Here is a 14183-nt window from a genome sequence, read left to right as displayed (position 1 = left end):
GTCGCGATACATTTCTATGACGATTATAAATTACATGTTAGTTATGTTCGTTTCAATCGTTAACACAAAGTGTACAATTAATTGGAAATAGAATAAGATTTTAGTCACAAAAGCTGGTCTTGACATTTGGATTCTGTTAAATCATGGTTCTTGTTTAAACCTAATTTAAACATAGTTCAGTGAATTTTAAGACAACAGAAGCTGTACAAATGTCTATCCAAAACATTGCTGTCCAAATATTAATTTAGTTTTTTTCCTTTTTCGCTGAGTTTTGTTCTCCAGTTCTTCTCGGGTCTGAGGCGTTTCTTTTCGAACCAATGGTAGATTATAGTCAATCAATAAGAAAACGTAATACTTCTTTGCCGAAAAAAGATTTTTAATTTATATGTTGTAAAAAATATTTTGGTTGATAAATTGGTACCTTTTATAGATTTTGCTTACAGTATATTTTAAAATTAGAATAACATTTTAAAATTTTAAAGAAATCTTGCTTTATTAATCTCAATTTTAATATAACACAGGCATTTAAAGTAATTGTATATGAACTCGAAGTTCGTTGGCTCGTGTTATTTTGGCAACGTTTAATGTTACTTTTAGATGAAAAGAAATTCTCTTGGGATATACCTACAAGTTTTATGAGAGAAAATAGATTAAAATTTAATTCGAAATATATTGTTCATCCCCGAGGATCGTGTTCAATGTTACATTAATAATCTCATTACGGTATCAATTTGCCTTTAGCGGTTCTAAATAAGGTAATTATTATCAGCGTAGCGACATAACTCAGAAACTGTTTTTATTCATATTATGTCATAATAACATTGTTTCATAATGTTTTACTTACTTTCATATGATTTTTTTTATTTCGTTTATTTTGTATATTTTGATATTTATTGAATTTTCGAGAAAAAATGAATATAGTATAATTATAACGTATCTATAATAATTAAAGTGTTAATTTCGTTAAACAGTTTAATCTTATTACGTGTATAAAAATTAAAGTTTAGTTAAATAAAGAATGTGCTTCGCAAACGATATATTCAAAATGGCGTCATTAATTAAGATGGACGACTATTTTATACGATTTTAAAGTAAATTGCCAGTTAATATTAAGCATCGTTCCGCGGTAAATAAAGCCTATTAAACTTAATTTGCACCACAGATATTCATTATTTTGATTTGCAGGTATTTTCGAGAGATGAGAATTACATAACGTCACCTGGCTAGCTACTTTGCAGTGTTGCTATTATGCAAATTAATTTACCTATAAATATGATACTAGTTGAAGCCAACGCATCGACCGCGTGGTATTCAGTTTGAGACAAAAATCCTACAGAGCTGAGCGCTATTTTCTCTGCTCGTTGACGCTTTTTTTTCTGTTTCTCTTTGGTTCAAAGAAATGTCAATTTCATTACCTCAGAATTAAATGGATAATGGCAATAGAAGTGATTGAGCAATAGCGATAAAATAACTAAGTAATAGTACATATTTGTAATAATAATATAATTTTGACTACCTCTGTGGTTGAGTAGTGTGTACACCGGTTTTTATGGGTACGCCACTCCGAGGTCCCGGGTTCGATGCCCGGCCAAGTCGATGTAGAAAAATTCATTAGTTTTCTATGTTGTCTTAGTCTGGGTGTTTGTGGTACTGTCGTTACTTCTGATTTTCCATAACACAAGTGCTTTAGCTACTTACACTGGGATCAGAGTAATGTATGTGATGTTGTCCAATATTTATTTATTTAAATAGGAATTATTTATTGTTCTATTAAGTAACAATCTCACTTAACTTAATAGTGGCCATCTTTCCACTTAATGAGAATGCAAATATAAAAAATGTTTTTATAGAGTGCAGTAAAAGTGCTTTAAAACTTCCATTACAGCAGAGCTAAGCTCAGAAATATGACTTGTTTAGCCATAAATTTTACCTAAAGCAATGCGGATTACGATTACGTACTTGCGTTTTAAAATGCCTATCACTTTGGCACAGGGAAAATGTACTTTTATCATTAAAATTATTTTTATAACATTTCTTTTAATGTACCTACTATCCCTTGTATAAACCTTATAACCAGGGTCAGGACCTAGGGCGCAGGTTGGGTAAAAACAGGACATGAGCATGTGGTGGCCTCCTCTAAAATCCAAGACTTACTCATCATCGAGGAATCCACGAGGAAGTTGTCTTAATTTTGCCTGTATGTTTTTTCTGATTTCTCCTGGTGGTTGGAAAATTATGTTTGCTTTTTTGGTATTCGTTTCAAATATTTACTGAAGTTGTGCTGTCTTTCCTTTTTATAAACTTACGTTGAAAGTCATTTTAATCCATGAAGACATAAAACAATATACTGGTGTATGGCAATTAACAAAATTTTTCGTAATCATAGATTATCATTATTGATTACATTTATTTTTTTATACAAATATTTAAAAGTTTATGTTAAAATATATTTTTTTTTAATTAATAAGACTGTCAATATATATATTTTTTATTTTACTAAATGTAAAGATTTTACATTGAAAAAATGTTCAGTTCAGATGAACAATGCTTGCACTCGGGCGCTTGTTGTGCTTAAGGCGGAGCTGCTTATACTCGTAACATTATAATGTCGCATATTATTTTATTTAATTACAAGAATCAATTACAGGCATGCATACAGCAGTGCATTAAATTAATACTCGAATACATTTGTTACCAAAAAAATTGCATTGACCAGGAATCGAAAGTTGTGTAGAATATTGAAGATTTTAAAATTTTCTAAATTAGAACAAATTTTAAATATATAAATGAAATTCTTAAAATTAAAATTAAAAAGATATTGCATCGGCCGGGAATCGAACCCGGGCCGCCCGCGTGGCAGGCGAGCATTCTACCACTGAACCACCGATGCTTATGCGATATAGATACAATTATTTATCCATACTTCAAACAATACATACATTAACAAAATGTATAGAAGTTATCTATCAATAGTTTCTATACTTTTAAGTAAAAGTATTTAGATACGAAAAGGTGATCATTCCTCAGGTGAAGCTGGTGCGAGTATCTCTCGAGAAAAAAAAAGATATAGAGTACCATTTCACAAATGACATATTTGACTATATTTTTTTCTGTGTGTGTTTCACACACATATGTGTGTGTATTGTTTTTATATTTATTTTGTATCTACTCATACATCCTGCTATAATCCGTATGTAATAGGAAATACTGAGTTGCCTGCCGGTTGCTTGGTCGCTTGGTAGCTTTAGTACTTAAGAGCTTAAGCTATATAATTCTATATGAACACTGTTTTATTTTATAAGTAAGGGCGTTCTGTGGTTCCTCATATACATTTTAGTTTCCGTTTTAATCTGTTACTATATTTTAATAGGGGTTCTTTGCCTGGTTGTGTTAAAACTATAAATTTGTCACGAACGGATATATTAAAGGCTTAACCTTAGGCTACTGAGGAGGGGAAGGTAGGGAGGAATAAGAAATGAAAAAGAAAGAATAAATATGAATTGTTTTCTTTTGTTTTTGTGATTCAAAGTTATTTATGACTAGTTTCCAGGTACGGTTTGCCGTCAATATCACGTGAGGGGAGGGGTATACAAATTTGGATAAAACGTAACCTATGTGATATTCCAGACAATATTTGTGCCAAAATCCATTTAGCCGTCCTGGCGTGATTGCGTAACAAACATCCGTCCATACAATATTTCGAATTTATAATATTAAGTAAGATAAATAGTTATATAGGTTACCATATTATATACTCAAATAAATGTAGTATAAATTACACTCATAGTGAACAAGTCGAGATGACAATCCTATTTAAATCCTGTACTCTGTAACCCTATAGATTTAATTTTTTCAATATTTTAATTTTATTAAAATAGTTATTAAGTTGTTTTGTTCACAGGGAGTGTTTTTTTTATATATAATATATACTTTGAAAATTATATTCCAATGTATAATAATATTGCTTGGTGGACTCAACTGAGTTTTGCTGAGTTGGAGCTGCTGTTTTGTGGAGGAATTGCTGCTTGTCCAGTGCTGCTGCCGCCGCTTCTGCTGCTGCTGCTGCTGTCGCGGATTACTGCTTTGCACTGCTTTTGTTCTTGCATTGAAACAACAGTTTCATTTCATTTCTGGACGCTGCGTTCAGGGTTTGCACTATCCTGCTTATTTTTTTTTTAATTCGAAATATAAAACGAACTCCAACTCATACTATTACTCATCTCGTTTTGTTCGTCTTCTTAATACCTAATAATTTAAATGCTTAATTAAAATAGTACATTCTGCTAAGCAGTAATGGTTGATATACATTACATTGTGTATTGATGCTTTACTTGGTTAGTACCTTACCTTTCATGACCAGATACCGTCAACGGCCCACCCCCCTGATTTTTGTTTAATTTATAATATATTTTCTTTTCATTGAATATTTTCATAAAAATATTTTTTTTTTAATAAAGACTTATACAACAAACAATTTTTTTTTTGTCCCTGTGACAATTTTTTTTTGTCCCCGTGACAACACGCGTAACGTGAATAATATTCAATGGATTATTATTAAATTCGACGTTGATGTGTGTCCATGATATAATAATGCTGGGTTAACATCTATGCTAATATTATAAATACGAAAGTATCTGTCTATCTGTCTGTCTGCTACTACACATCCAAACCAGTGCACCGAATTTGATGAAATTTATTATTAAGCAATATTGAACCTTAAGGAAAAACATAGGCTAGATTTTTTATATAAAACCTGACGACCGACACCTAAAACGCGAAAGAAACCGCGGGCGGCAACTAGTAATAGATAGAATGCTTAATTACATGACACTTATTGCTGGAGCTTTGTGAATTGAAGAATTGACTGAAATATTTCGACGATTTTTGAAAATGTCTGAAAAAAACATGCCAAATGTTTCCAAAATTTAATGGCGTGCGCGTAAACCAAAAAGACTAATAACTATAAACGTGTCATATCTTCTACCCTTGCAAAGTTGGGATAAATTGTTATATAAGTAAAAATATTATTTCAACATTGTTGTTAAATCGTGACCTGCTTTAAATTGTACACACTTGTACCTTAAATAACAAATGATTCGTAATCATGTTTTATTCTTAATATCAGCGTTTCAATGTAAATATTAATATTATCGAGGACAAATAAACAATGAATAATTTAAAAATGGTTATCCAGCACTATTTATATCATTTCAGAATAACATAACTCGCTGAGTTTGTTGTTTACCGAACCTGTAACTTTACATTCAATTTAATGCTTGCTCGATTAAATAATATTCTGCAGTTGATTTATTCAACCAGTGTTTAATTGTAGAGTGTTTGCATATCCGTTTATTTCTAGTTACATCGAACCGCAGGCGTCTTCCTCTCTCTTTTGACCTGCTCATCTTCAAGGTCACTAGAGAGGTTATGACCTAAGCACTTAATACTGTACAACATTACTTTCAAATGAAGCTCACGTACATTCACTGAACCCCTTCCATAGCGCAATAATGTGATTTATTTTTTTATGTAGTAGATAAACGGACGGGCAAATGGCTCAAGAAATATTGAAGATTCCTTACATTACACCAACGTTGGGATCAAAATGTTATGTCCCTTGTGCCTGGAGTTACACTGGTTCACTCCCACAACACACAAGGCACACAATAATACTAAGTATTGCTGTTTGGTGGTAGAATATCTGATGAGTGGGTAGTACCAATATGGACTTGCACCAAGTCTTGGTTGTATATTTTATTTTCTAACATGTTGTTATTTCAGTTTTAAAAAAGTTTTAAGCCAGAAAAATGTTTTGGTTTTTTGTCTTTATGAACGCTTGCCTGTGTAATCAAACCTCTAGTCTGAAATAATTTTATTGTTAAGATAAAACCCTTCCCGAATGAGTACAGATATTTTGTTCACATAAGACTTGTTAGAAGTGAGCTTCACGTCCACATATGAAGGTTTTATGAGGCGCGGTGCGTTTGTATTAATAACTGCTCTTAACTTAAAAATGTATCCTACGATACTGATTAATAGGAGGAAAATATTTTTGCCCGATATCACTCTGTATTACCATGATCGAGGGCAGAATGTAAAATAGGCACGTACTCCATCAAAATCAAAATTTTCTTTTAACCAGGCCACAATAAGAATTTTGTAGAATAGTTGATGAGCGTATTTTTTATACTTAGGGGGACTTGCATATCGATTACATAATCGTTATATGTATAATATAGTCATTGAACTCTTGAATTGTTGGACCAATTTTGATTATTTCTATCTTTGAGTAGATCCCTTAAGGTTACCATAGGTTTTCAATAAACAATTTAAAGAATCATATAAATACATTTTTTATTCCACCCGCATGGAGTCAAAAAGGGTAGATAGTTTTATATAAGAAAATAAATCTATATTAAATAGTTGTAGAAATTATTACAAGTTATTTAAACGAACGGAATAATTAATGTTTTTAATGCGTTGGTAAGTAAATTTTATAATGTAAGATAAATACTATTATTTTGCGCATACGCAAGTCATTACGACAAATTGTATCTATATAAATTGAAAAAAAGCACGTTGCACACGTTTGCACACTTGAGCAAACAAATTGTCTGTCAAGGTTGTATTCTTTCCATTCGGTTAAAACATTTTTTTTTCAAATTTAATGATAATAGTAGGTCGTATAAGTTTACTATAAAAATACTTTGTTATTTAAGGTAATGTAACTACTATTCCACCCGACATTATTCTGTAATATATAGTATTAACTACTCTGTGGAACCAGCTTTCGCCGGCGGTTTTTCCGAACCGATACGACTTGGGAACCCTCAAGAAAAGAGAGTACTCCTTCCTTAAAGGCCGGCAACGCATCTGCAAGCCCCCCGTGTTGCAGGTGTTCATGGGCGGTGGTAGTCACTTTCCATCAGGTGAGCCTCCTGCTAGTTTGCCACCCATGACATTAAAAAAATGAAATATATAATATGAAGTATATTTATGTCTATATATTATACAATAGCGAAATACAACAGATCGACTCATCATGACATATCCGAAACTATAGATTCTTGACTTGCAAATCATAGTTACTCCTTTCGCGATGTAGACGCTCACTAAAGAAGGATTCATGGAAATTACAACGTCAAGAGAGAAGTAGGAGGAGTATCTTGGTATGAATTTTACCGATACGAAGTCGGGACGTACAACTAGTCTATTAAATATTCATTAAATAAAGCCTATCAATCGATAAATATTTCAATGCGAATTTACCACAATTAATAATTAATGCATTCAAAATGTTCTTCTTCTTCCCATTTAATTATTAAGGTTCTTAATTAATATTATTACAAACCCTTTACTTAACTTTAAAAAATATTTTAAGGTTAAAATGAGTAGACTCGCAAGCACAATTATACAAATTTACGTTAGAAGTAATAATTTTTTTTTTTATACCAAATACTTCTTATTATTCTTACTAAATATTTAATTTAATAAGTAAAATTTTGTAGTCTTATTACAAGCATCGGTGGTTCAGTGGTAGAATGCTCGCCTGCCACGCGGGCGGCCCGGGTTCGATTCCCGGCCGATGCAAGATATTTTTGCAATTCATTTTAAAACATCAACAACATGTTATACATTGGTTAAAATTGGTACATATTTTACGCAGACAAATACAAATATGTCAAGTTCGCATATAACTAAAAATCGAGGAATATTTTGAGCAGGATTTACGGATTCTATTTTTAATAATCATGAGTGTAAAATCAATAATTTTTTTATTTTTAGTTTCGTCTATCATGATTTTTGTTGATGATAATTTTTTCGTTTTGACATCGAGTATAGAACGACCATAATAAAAGAGACAGAAATCAGCTGCGACAAAGTTACCATATGAATACATCACCACTAGTTACATTATATTAGTAAATTAAAAAGAACAGGAGACCTAGAATGGATCCTTGTAAAATAATAAAAATGGTTTTTTTTTTGGGACTGTTCGTGTTATTTCGTGTTTTTATAACTCAACACTTACTCGTATTGCCATAACAAGAAGCAAAAATATGTTAGCATTGGAAATGTTATATTAATGTTAATTTCCTTTTGTAATCATTCGTAATGGTTGACAGTATCAAAAGCTTTTCTCAAATCTATAAAAAACTCTTTAACAAATACTCTACTTTAACAAAAAAGTAATCGGTATAGATCTGAAGTCATACTGTTTAATCGTGTTTATAAACGCATTTATATATATAGTATATAGTGATTTAGATTTGTTTTAATGAAACTGGATGCATCGAAACCCTGCTATAGTTACATGGATAAGTTTCAGGTTCTAATTGATATATAGGTGTTTCTTTTTCAACTTTTGAACCATCTGGAATGTAGATACTAGTTTATATGTTATAGGCTGAAAACAAATGATTAAATACTGTTTGTACCTCTCTCCTATCAGCTACTGCCTCCTATTCTTATCTATTACAAGTTGAGGCTATTTGAATTTTTGTCATTTGTACAGAATTGATCATACCACTCATAGTCTCATAATTTTTGATTGGGTTAAGTCGAACGGAGCTTCTTAATAGAAAAAAATACTGGTTAATTAGTTAGAGGCACAGCTTAAAATTATTTCTTATAATTTACATAACTGCTATAAGCATCGGTGGTTCAGTGGTAGAATGCTCGCCTGCCACGCGGGCGGCCCGGGTTCGATTCCCGGCCGATGCAAATATCTTTTGTATTTTGTTCCTTTCTATGGTTTTTCTTAACAGTAGATATGTATTTTCCAGTTGTGGAACAATCCTGAATTCCTACACACGATTATTACATTAAATTAATATTAGTTTAGCCTCACATTTTATATAATCCTGTAACATGACGATGACAAAAAGTGCTTCTAAATACTTACTTGAATTAGGTATATTTTTTATTTGATTCTAGTAACTGATAATAAATTATAAAATAACAATACAGTACAAAATTACACGCTAATACCAAAAAAAATAACTAATTGATTAAATATTAACTATTTGTACAGTATGGTGTTTCAGCTGAAACGTTACAATGACGGTTAATAGCTTTACAGCCAAATCTGTTGGACATCATGTTCAATATTTAATATGAGCTGGCCCGTACCTTGAGAACCAAGTATGCCCAATTTTTTGCATTATTGCGTATCCAATACATAATAAAGCCAATGCGTTGCTTGCCGTTTCTTCTCGCTGGATGATGCTTTCCGAATCGATGGTAGAGTTTAAATATTGACGATTCAGAAATGCTGTATTTTACTTGAATAACATACATTTGATTTGATACTTAATAGAAAATAGTAAAGGTTTATTTCATATACTATAAAGTAGTGCAAAATAAAAACTATATCTTGGGCCCCTGCCGTGAAAAAACCGTGCCAGTTTTTATACTTTATTATAAGTTACTAGAATCAAATAAAAAATATACCTAATTCAAGTAAGTATTTAGAAGCACTTTTTGTCATCGTCGTTTTACAGGATTATATAAAATGTGAGGCTAAACTAATATTAATTGAATGTAATAATCGTGTGTAGGATTTCAGGATTGTTCCACAACTTGAAAATACATATCTACTGTTAAGAAAAACCATAGAAAGGAACAAAATACAAAAGATATTTGCATCGGCCGGGAATCGAACCCGGGCCGCCCGCGTGGCAGGCGAGCATTCTACCACTGAACCACCGATGCTACATTATAACAATTTTAAAATCAACTCTACGTTAAGATGTTACTGAGACGTGCCTTTCACTCGTTAACAAGTATTTTATTACATTTACTGTATTTTGTATATTCTAGTAGCTCGTTTAATCTAAACTTCTTAAATACTCGTATGCAAGAAGTTTTAGATTAAATGGCGAATTGACAATAAGTTGTGTTTGGCAGTGATTACTCCGCCATGTTCATGAAATATATATGTAACCCAAACGGATGTACTGAGTCATTGATTTTTTATCTTTTTATGTTTCCTACGCTCCTCTGTTTGTCATAGGCTATGTTTTTTTTTTGTGGTAAAATTGCTTTAAGTTCAAATTACCGAAATACGAAGTCGAGAAAATGTTCCTTATGACCTTATCCATGTCACATCCATATGGAAAAATTACAAATCATATCATAGAGATCCGGTGACGCCCCTTGAAGAGAAGGAGTGCTTACCGTTTTTGTTTTAGTGGGAATTCCAGCGCACTCGGCGTCGGTGAGTTTTTGAATTCGTACGCGTGTTTTCCCAGCGAGATAAACAAATGACTGAAGTAAAATGATAATATAGTATATCTTATAAATACATCGCGTATTTATAAGATATTTATTTTTATTTGAAGTGAGTGAGTATATGACTATAGATACATTTTACAGCGTGCGTAGCCGTTCAAACCGACGACGGGCTTATAATTCCCCCATTAGACCTGACAAGGGGGATGGTGGTGGAGTTGTGCAGCAATTACACTTACGCACACTCCCGCAGTGGTAGTGTCTGTACCCGCGCACCTTGGGCATGCCGCTTGTCACTCTACCCACCATGGGACCACCCCTCATGGCTAAGAACTGATGCCTGTTGTTTTCATTGTGCATCTCTTTCACTTGCAAAATTGCGAAATTCTACGTTGAACACGATTCGCTATTGTGTGTACAATTCACAAAATAGCGAGTGGTTTTTAAGAGCTTCCATGCAACAGCAGGCAACAGCCAATCAAAAGCTTTCACCATATCAAGAAAGACTCTGACCATGTGATTTTAGTTGCAATCATTGGTTAAGTGGCTCAAGACTCTCGTCAGGTAGAGCGAACTGCTAAACTAAACTAAAACTGCTGCTTACACTACATTCTTAGGTTATATAAAAAGGGCTAATATAGTAACTAAATGTATCACAGCTGTGCAAAGATTTTCTTTTCTGACTTAAGGAAACTTGGCTTGGAACATATTCCACCAGACTGTTCGACTGCGGTTTGATGGATAGGTGTAAATGTGGCAGTACTATAAGATAGTATATATTAAAAAAACATTTGCATCGGCCGGGAATCGAACCCGGGCCGCCCGCGTGGCAGGCGAGCATTCTACCACTGAACCACCGATGCTTGTAATAAGACTACAAAATTTTACTTATTAAATTAAATATTTCGTAAGAATAATAAGAAGTATTTGGTATAAAAAAAAACTTTATTACTTCTAACGTAAATTTGTATAATTATGCTTGCGAGTCTACTCATTTTAACCTTAAAGTATTTTTTAAAGTTAAGTAAAGGGTTTGTAATAAGATTAATTAAGAACCTTAATAATTAAATGGGAAGAAGAAGAACATTTTGAATAATTATGTATTAATTATTAATTGTGGTAAATTCGCATCGAAATATTTATCGATTGATAGGCTTTATTTAATGAATATTTAATAGACTAGTTGTACGTCCCGACTTCGTATCAATAAAATTCATACAAAGATACTCCTCCCACTTCTCTCTTGACGTTGTAATTTCCATGAATCCTTCTTTAGTGAGCGTCTACATCGCGAAAGGAGTAACTATGATTTGCAAGTCAAGAATCTATAGTTTCGGATATGTCATGATGAGTCGATCTGTTGTATTTCGCTATCGTATAATATATACAACTGGTCACTCTAAATGGCATGCAATGGTAAAGGCGTGTCCAAGGTGAACTTAGGGCTGCGCCTCTTTCCATCGCATTACGTGAAATGAGGGAATTGTAACCCCAGTGTCTGGTTTGAAAAGCTATGCACGCTGCGAAATATACTTAGTTACTTCTTGAACATAACATCTTTCATCTATATCATTTTAGTAAAATAATGTATGTAATACCTTTCTATGCAACACCCAATATTATGATTTTTCTTCAGCCTTTCCTCTCTTTTCTCGGTGGGAAAACAAGTGTACGAATACCCCCACCATATGTGGGACTAACCGGCGCCGATAGCTCTGGAATTGCCACTAAAAATAAAATCGGTGCCCACTCTGTCTTTTCGAGGGGCGTCACCGGATCGCTAATTTTGCTTCAGCCTTTTCTATGACATCATTTGTAAGTCCTGATTTTTTCGACAATTTTTTCACAGTAAAACAGACTATGAGAAATAGGAGCAGTGTAGGAAACATGCAAGATATATACATACATATAATCAAAAACGCAGTACACCCGTTATAAGGTTTATGAACATGGCGGAGTAATCACTGCCAACCACAACTTATTGTCAATTCGCCGTTTAATCTAAAACTTGCGTACGAGTATGTATGTATCGTATTAAAACGTAAAATATTTGTTAACAAGTGATTGGCACCTCTCAGAAACATATAAACGTAGAGTTGAGTTTAAAATTATTCTAATATTTTACATTTAAATAGTAAGCATCGGTGGTTCAGTGGTAGAATGCTCGCCTGCCACGCGGGCGGCCCGGGTTCGATTCCCGGCCGATGCATGATAGTTTTGTTATTTATTTTAAAACATCAACCTATTATTTTACTTTGTTTAAATTAATACAATATGAATACGCAGATCATTACGCAGACCACTCACCAAGTTAACTTTGCATCTAATAACAAATCAAAGATTAACGTGTCCTTATTTAATTAATCATAGATTTGTTGATGTATCATGTTTTTGATGTACATATTTATTGCAACATCGAGTATAGAACGACCATAATAAAAGAGACAGAGATCAGCTACGACAAAGTTACCATATGAATACATCACCATTACTTACCTTATATAAGTAAATTAAAAAGAGCAGTGGACCTAGAATGGATCCTTGTAAAATACCAATTTTTTTTTAAGACTGTTCGTGTAATCTCCTGTTCTGAAAGCTCGATACTTAATTGTATTGCTGAAATAAGAAGCAAAAATATGTTAGCGTTGGGCATGTTATGTCAATGTTATTTTACTTTTGTAATATTTAGAAATGACTGACAGTATCAAACGCTTTTTTCAAATCTATAAAAACTCCGAAAAAAATATGTTTCCGGTTAAAATACGTTTTTAATTTTGTAACTAGATCACTAGTAGCCGAAAAAGTATTCGATATTGATCTGAAGTCATACTGTTGTCTTGTTATATTTTTTATCAATAGTGTTTATCAACGCTTTTATATATAGTTTTTCTTTAATGAAGCTGGATGCATTGAAACCTTCCTATAAACCTGGGTTAGATATAGATTCTAAATTGTATGTACCAATTACTTTTGCATATTTTAAACCATCTGGAATGTAGTCTATACGTTTTGTTAAGCTTTTAGCTATTAAACAGTTAATGGATGCAAACAAATTGTTAATAGTGTTCGTAACTCTTTCTTATGAGCTACTAATCTATTACAAGTTGAGATTGTGCACTTTGAATTTCTTAAATTTCTAAATAATTTATAATATCACTTATACTTTTTGATTTGGTTAAGGTGAACGGAACTTGTTAATAGAATAAATTAGTATTAGAAGTAAGATTTTACGTAGAGCTAAGTTTAAAATTATTTCTAATAATTTAAACTACTGCTATAAGCATCGGTGGTTCAGTGGTAGAATGCTCGCCTGCCACGCGGGCGGCCCGGGTTCGATTCCCGGCCGATGCAAATATCTTTTGTATTTTGTTCCTTTCTATGGTTTTTAGCAGTAGATATGTATTTTTCAGTTTTGGAACGATCATGGGCATTTACAAAAAAACTATTACATATTTTAATTAATATTAGTTTAGTTTCATATTATATAAAACTGTAAAATGTCGAAGACAATAAATGCTTCTAAAGGCTTACTTAAATTAGGTATATTTCTTATTTGATTCTAGTAACCGATATTAAATTATAAAATAACAATACAGTACAAAATTACACGATAATACCAAAAACAATTAAGAAAAATACTGGGGTTTCAGCTGAAACGTTGCAGTAGCGGGTAACAGATTTACAGCCAAGCTAAGAGCTCCTCACCGTGAGAACCAAGTACGGCCATATTTTTCGCATTACTGCGTATCTAATATATAATACAGTCAATTCATATTAAAGTATTTTGTTTTAAATCAAAGGGATTTAGTTACCTGGAATGGAATGTTTTGAATATTTATTGTTAATAAATATTTAAAAAAAAATTTTATAACAAATTCAAAGACCTATTTTCCAGTTTCAACGTTAATCTTAAAATGATAGCGTTGGAAGGGCTTTGTGAAGACCCTGGA

At 32.5% G+C, this 14183-nt stretch overlaps 7 non-coding genes across 7 annotated transcripts; 4 read left to right on the top strand and 3 right to left on the bottom strand.

Moving 5' to 3' along the window:
- Positions 1–2819: 2819 nt before the first annotated feature.
- On the bottom strand, positions 2820–2890 carry Trnag-gcc (transfer RNA glycine (anticodon GCC)). The gene has a single exon. It is a non-coding gene; the product is annotated as a tRNA-Gly (tRNA).
- Positions 2891–7519: 4629 nt separating this feature from the next.
- Trnag-gcc (transfer RNA glycine (anticodon GCC)) lies at positions 7520–7590 on the top strand. Its single transcript has one exon. It is a non-coding gene; the product is annotated as a tRNA-Gly (tRNA).
- Positions 7591–8653: 1063 nt separating this feature from the next.
- On the top strand, positions 8654–8724 carry Trnag-gcc (transfer RNA glycine (anticodon GCC)). Its single transcript has one exon. It is a non-coding gene; the product is annotated as a tRNA-Gly (tRNA).
- A 919-nt stretch (positions 8725–9643) lies between these two features.
- Trnag-gcc (transfer RNA glycine (anticodon GCC)) lies at positions 9644–9714 on the bottom strand. The gene has a single exon. It is a non-coding gene; the product is annotated as a tRNA-Gly (tRNA).
- A 1311-nt stretch (positions 9715–11025) lies between these two features.
- On the bottom strand, positions 11026–11096 carry Trnag-gcc (transfer RNA glycine (anticodon GCC)). The gene has a single exon. It is a non-coding gene; the product is annotated as a tRNA-Gly (tRNA).
- A 1275-nt stretch (positions 11097–12371) lies between these two features.
- Positions 12372–12442, top strand: Trnag-gcc (transfer RNA glycine (anticodon GCC)). Its single transcript has one exon. It is a non-coding gene; the product is annotated as a tRNA-Gly (tRNA).
- Positions 12443–13513: 1071 nt separating this feature from the next.
- On the top strand, positions 13514–13584 carry Trnag-gcc (transfer RNA glycine (anticodon GCC)). Its single transcript has one exon. It is a non-coding gene; the product is annotated as a tRNA-Gly (tRNA).
- The last annotated feature ends 599 nt before the right edge of the window (positions 13585–14183 follow it).

The sequence above is a fragment of the Vanessa tameamea genome, chromosome 12 (genome assembly GCF_037043105.1).
Source record: "Vanessa tameamea isolate UH-Manoa-2023 chromosome 12, ilVanTame1 primary haplotype, whole genome shotgun sequence".
NCBI classification, from domain to species: Eukaryota; Metazoa; Arthropoda; class Insecta; order Lepidoptera; family Nymphalidae; genus Vanessa; species Vanessa tameamea.
This window is presented reverse-complemented; position numbering and strand designations above follow the sequence as displayed.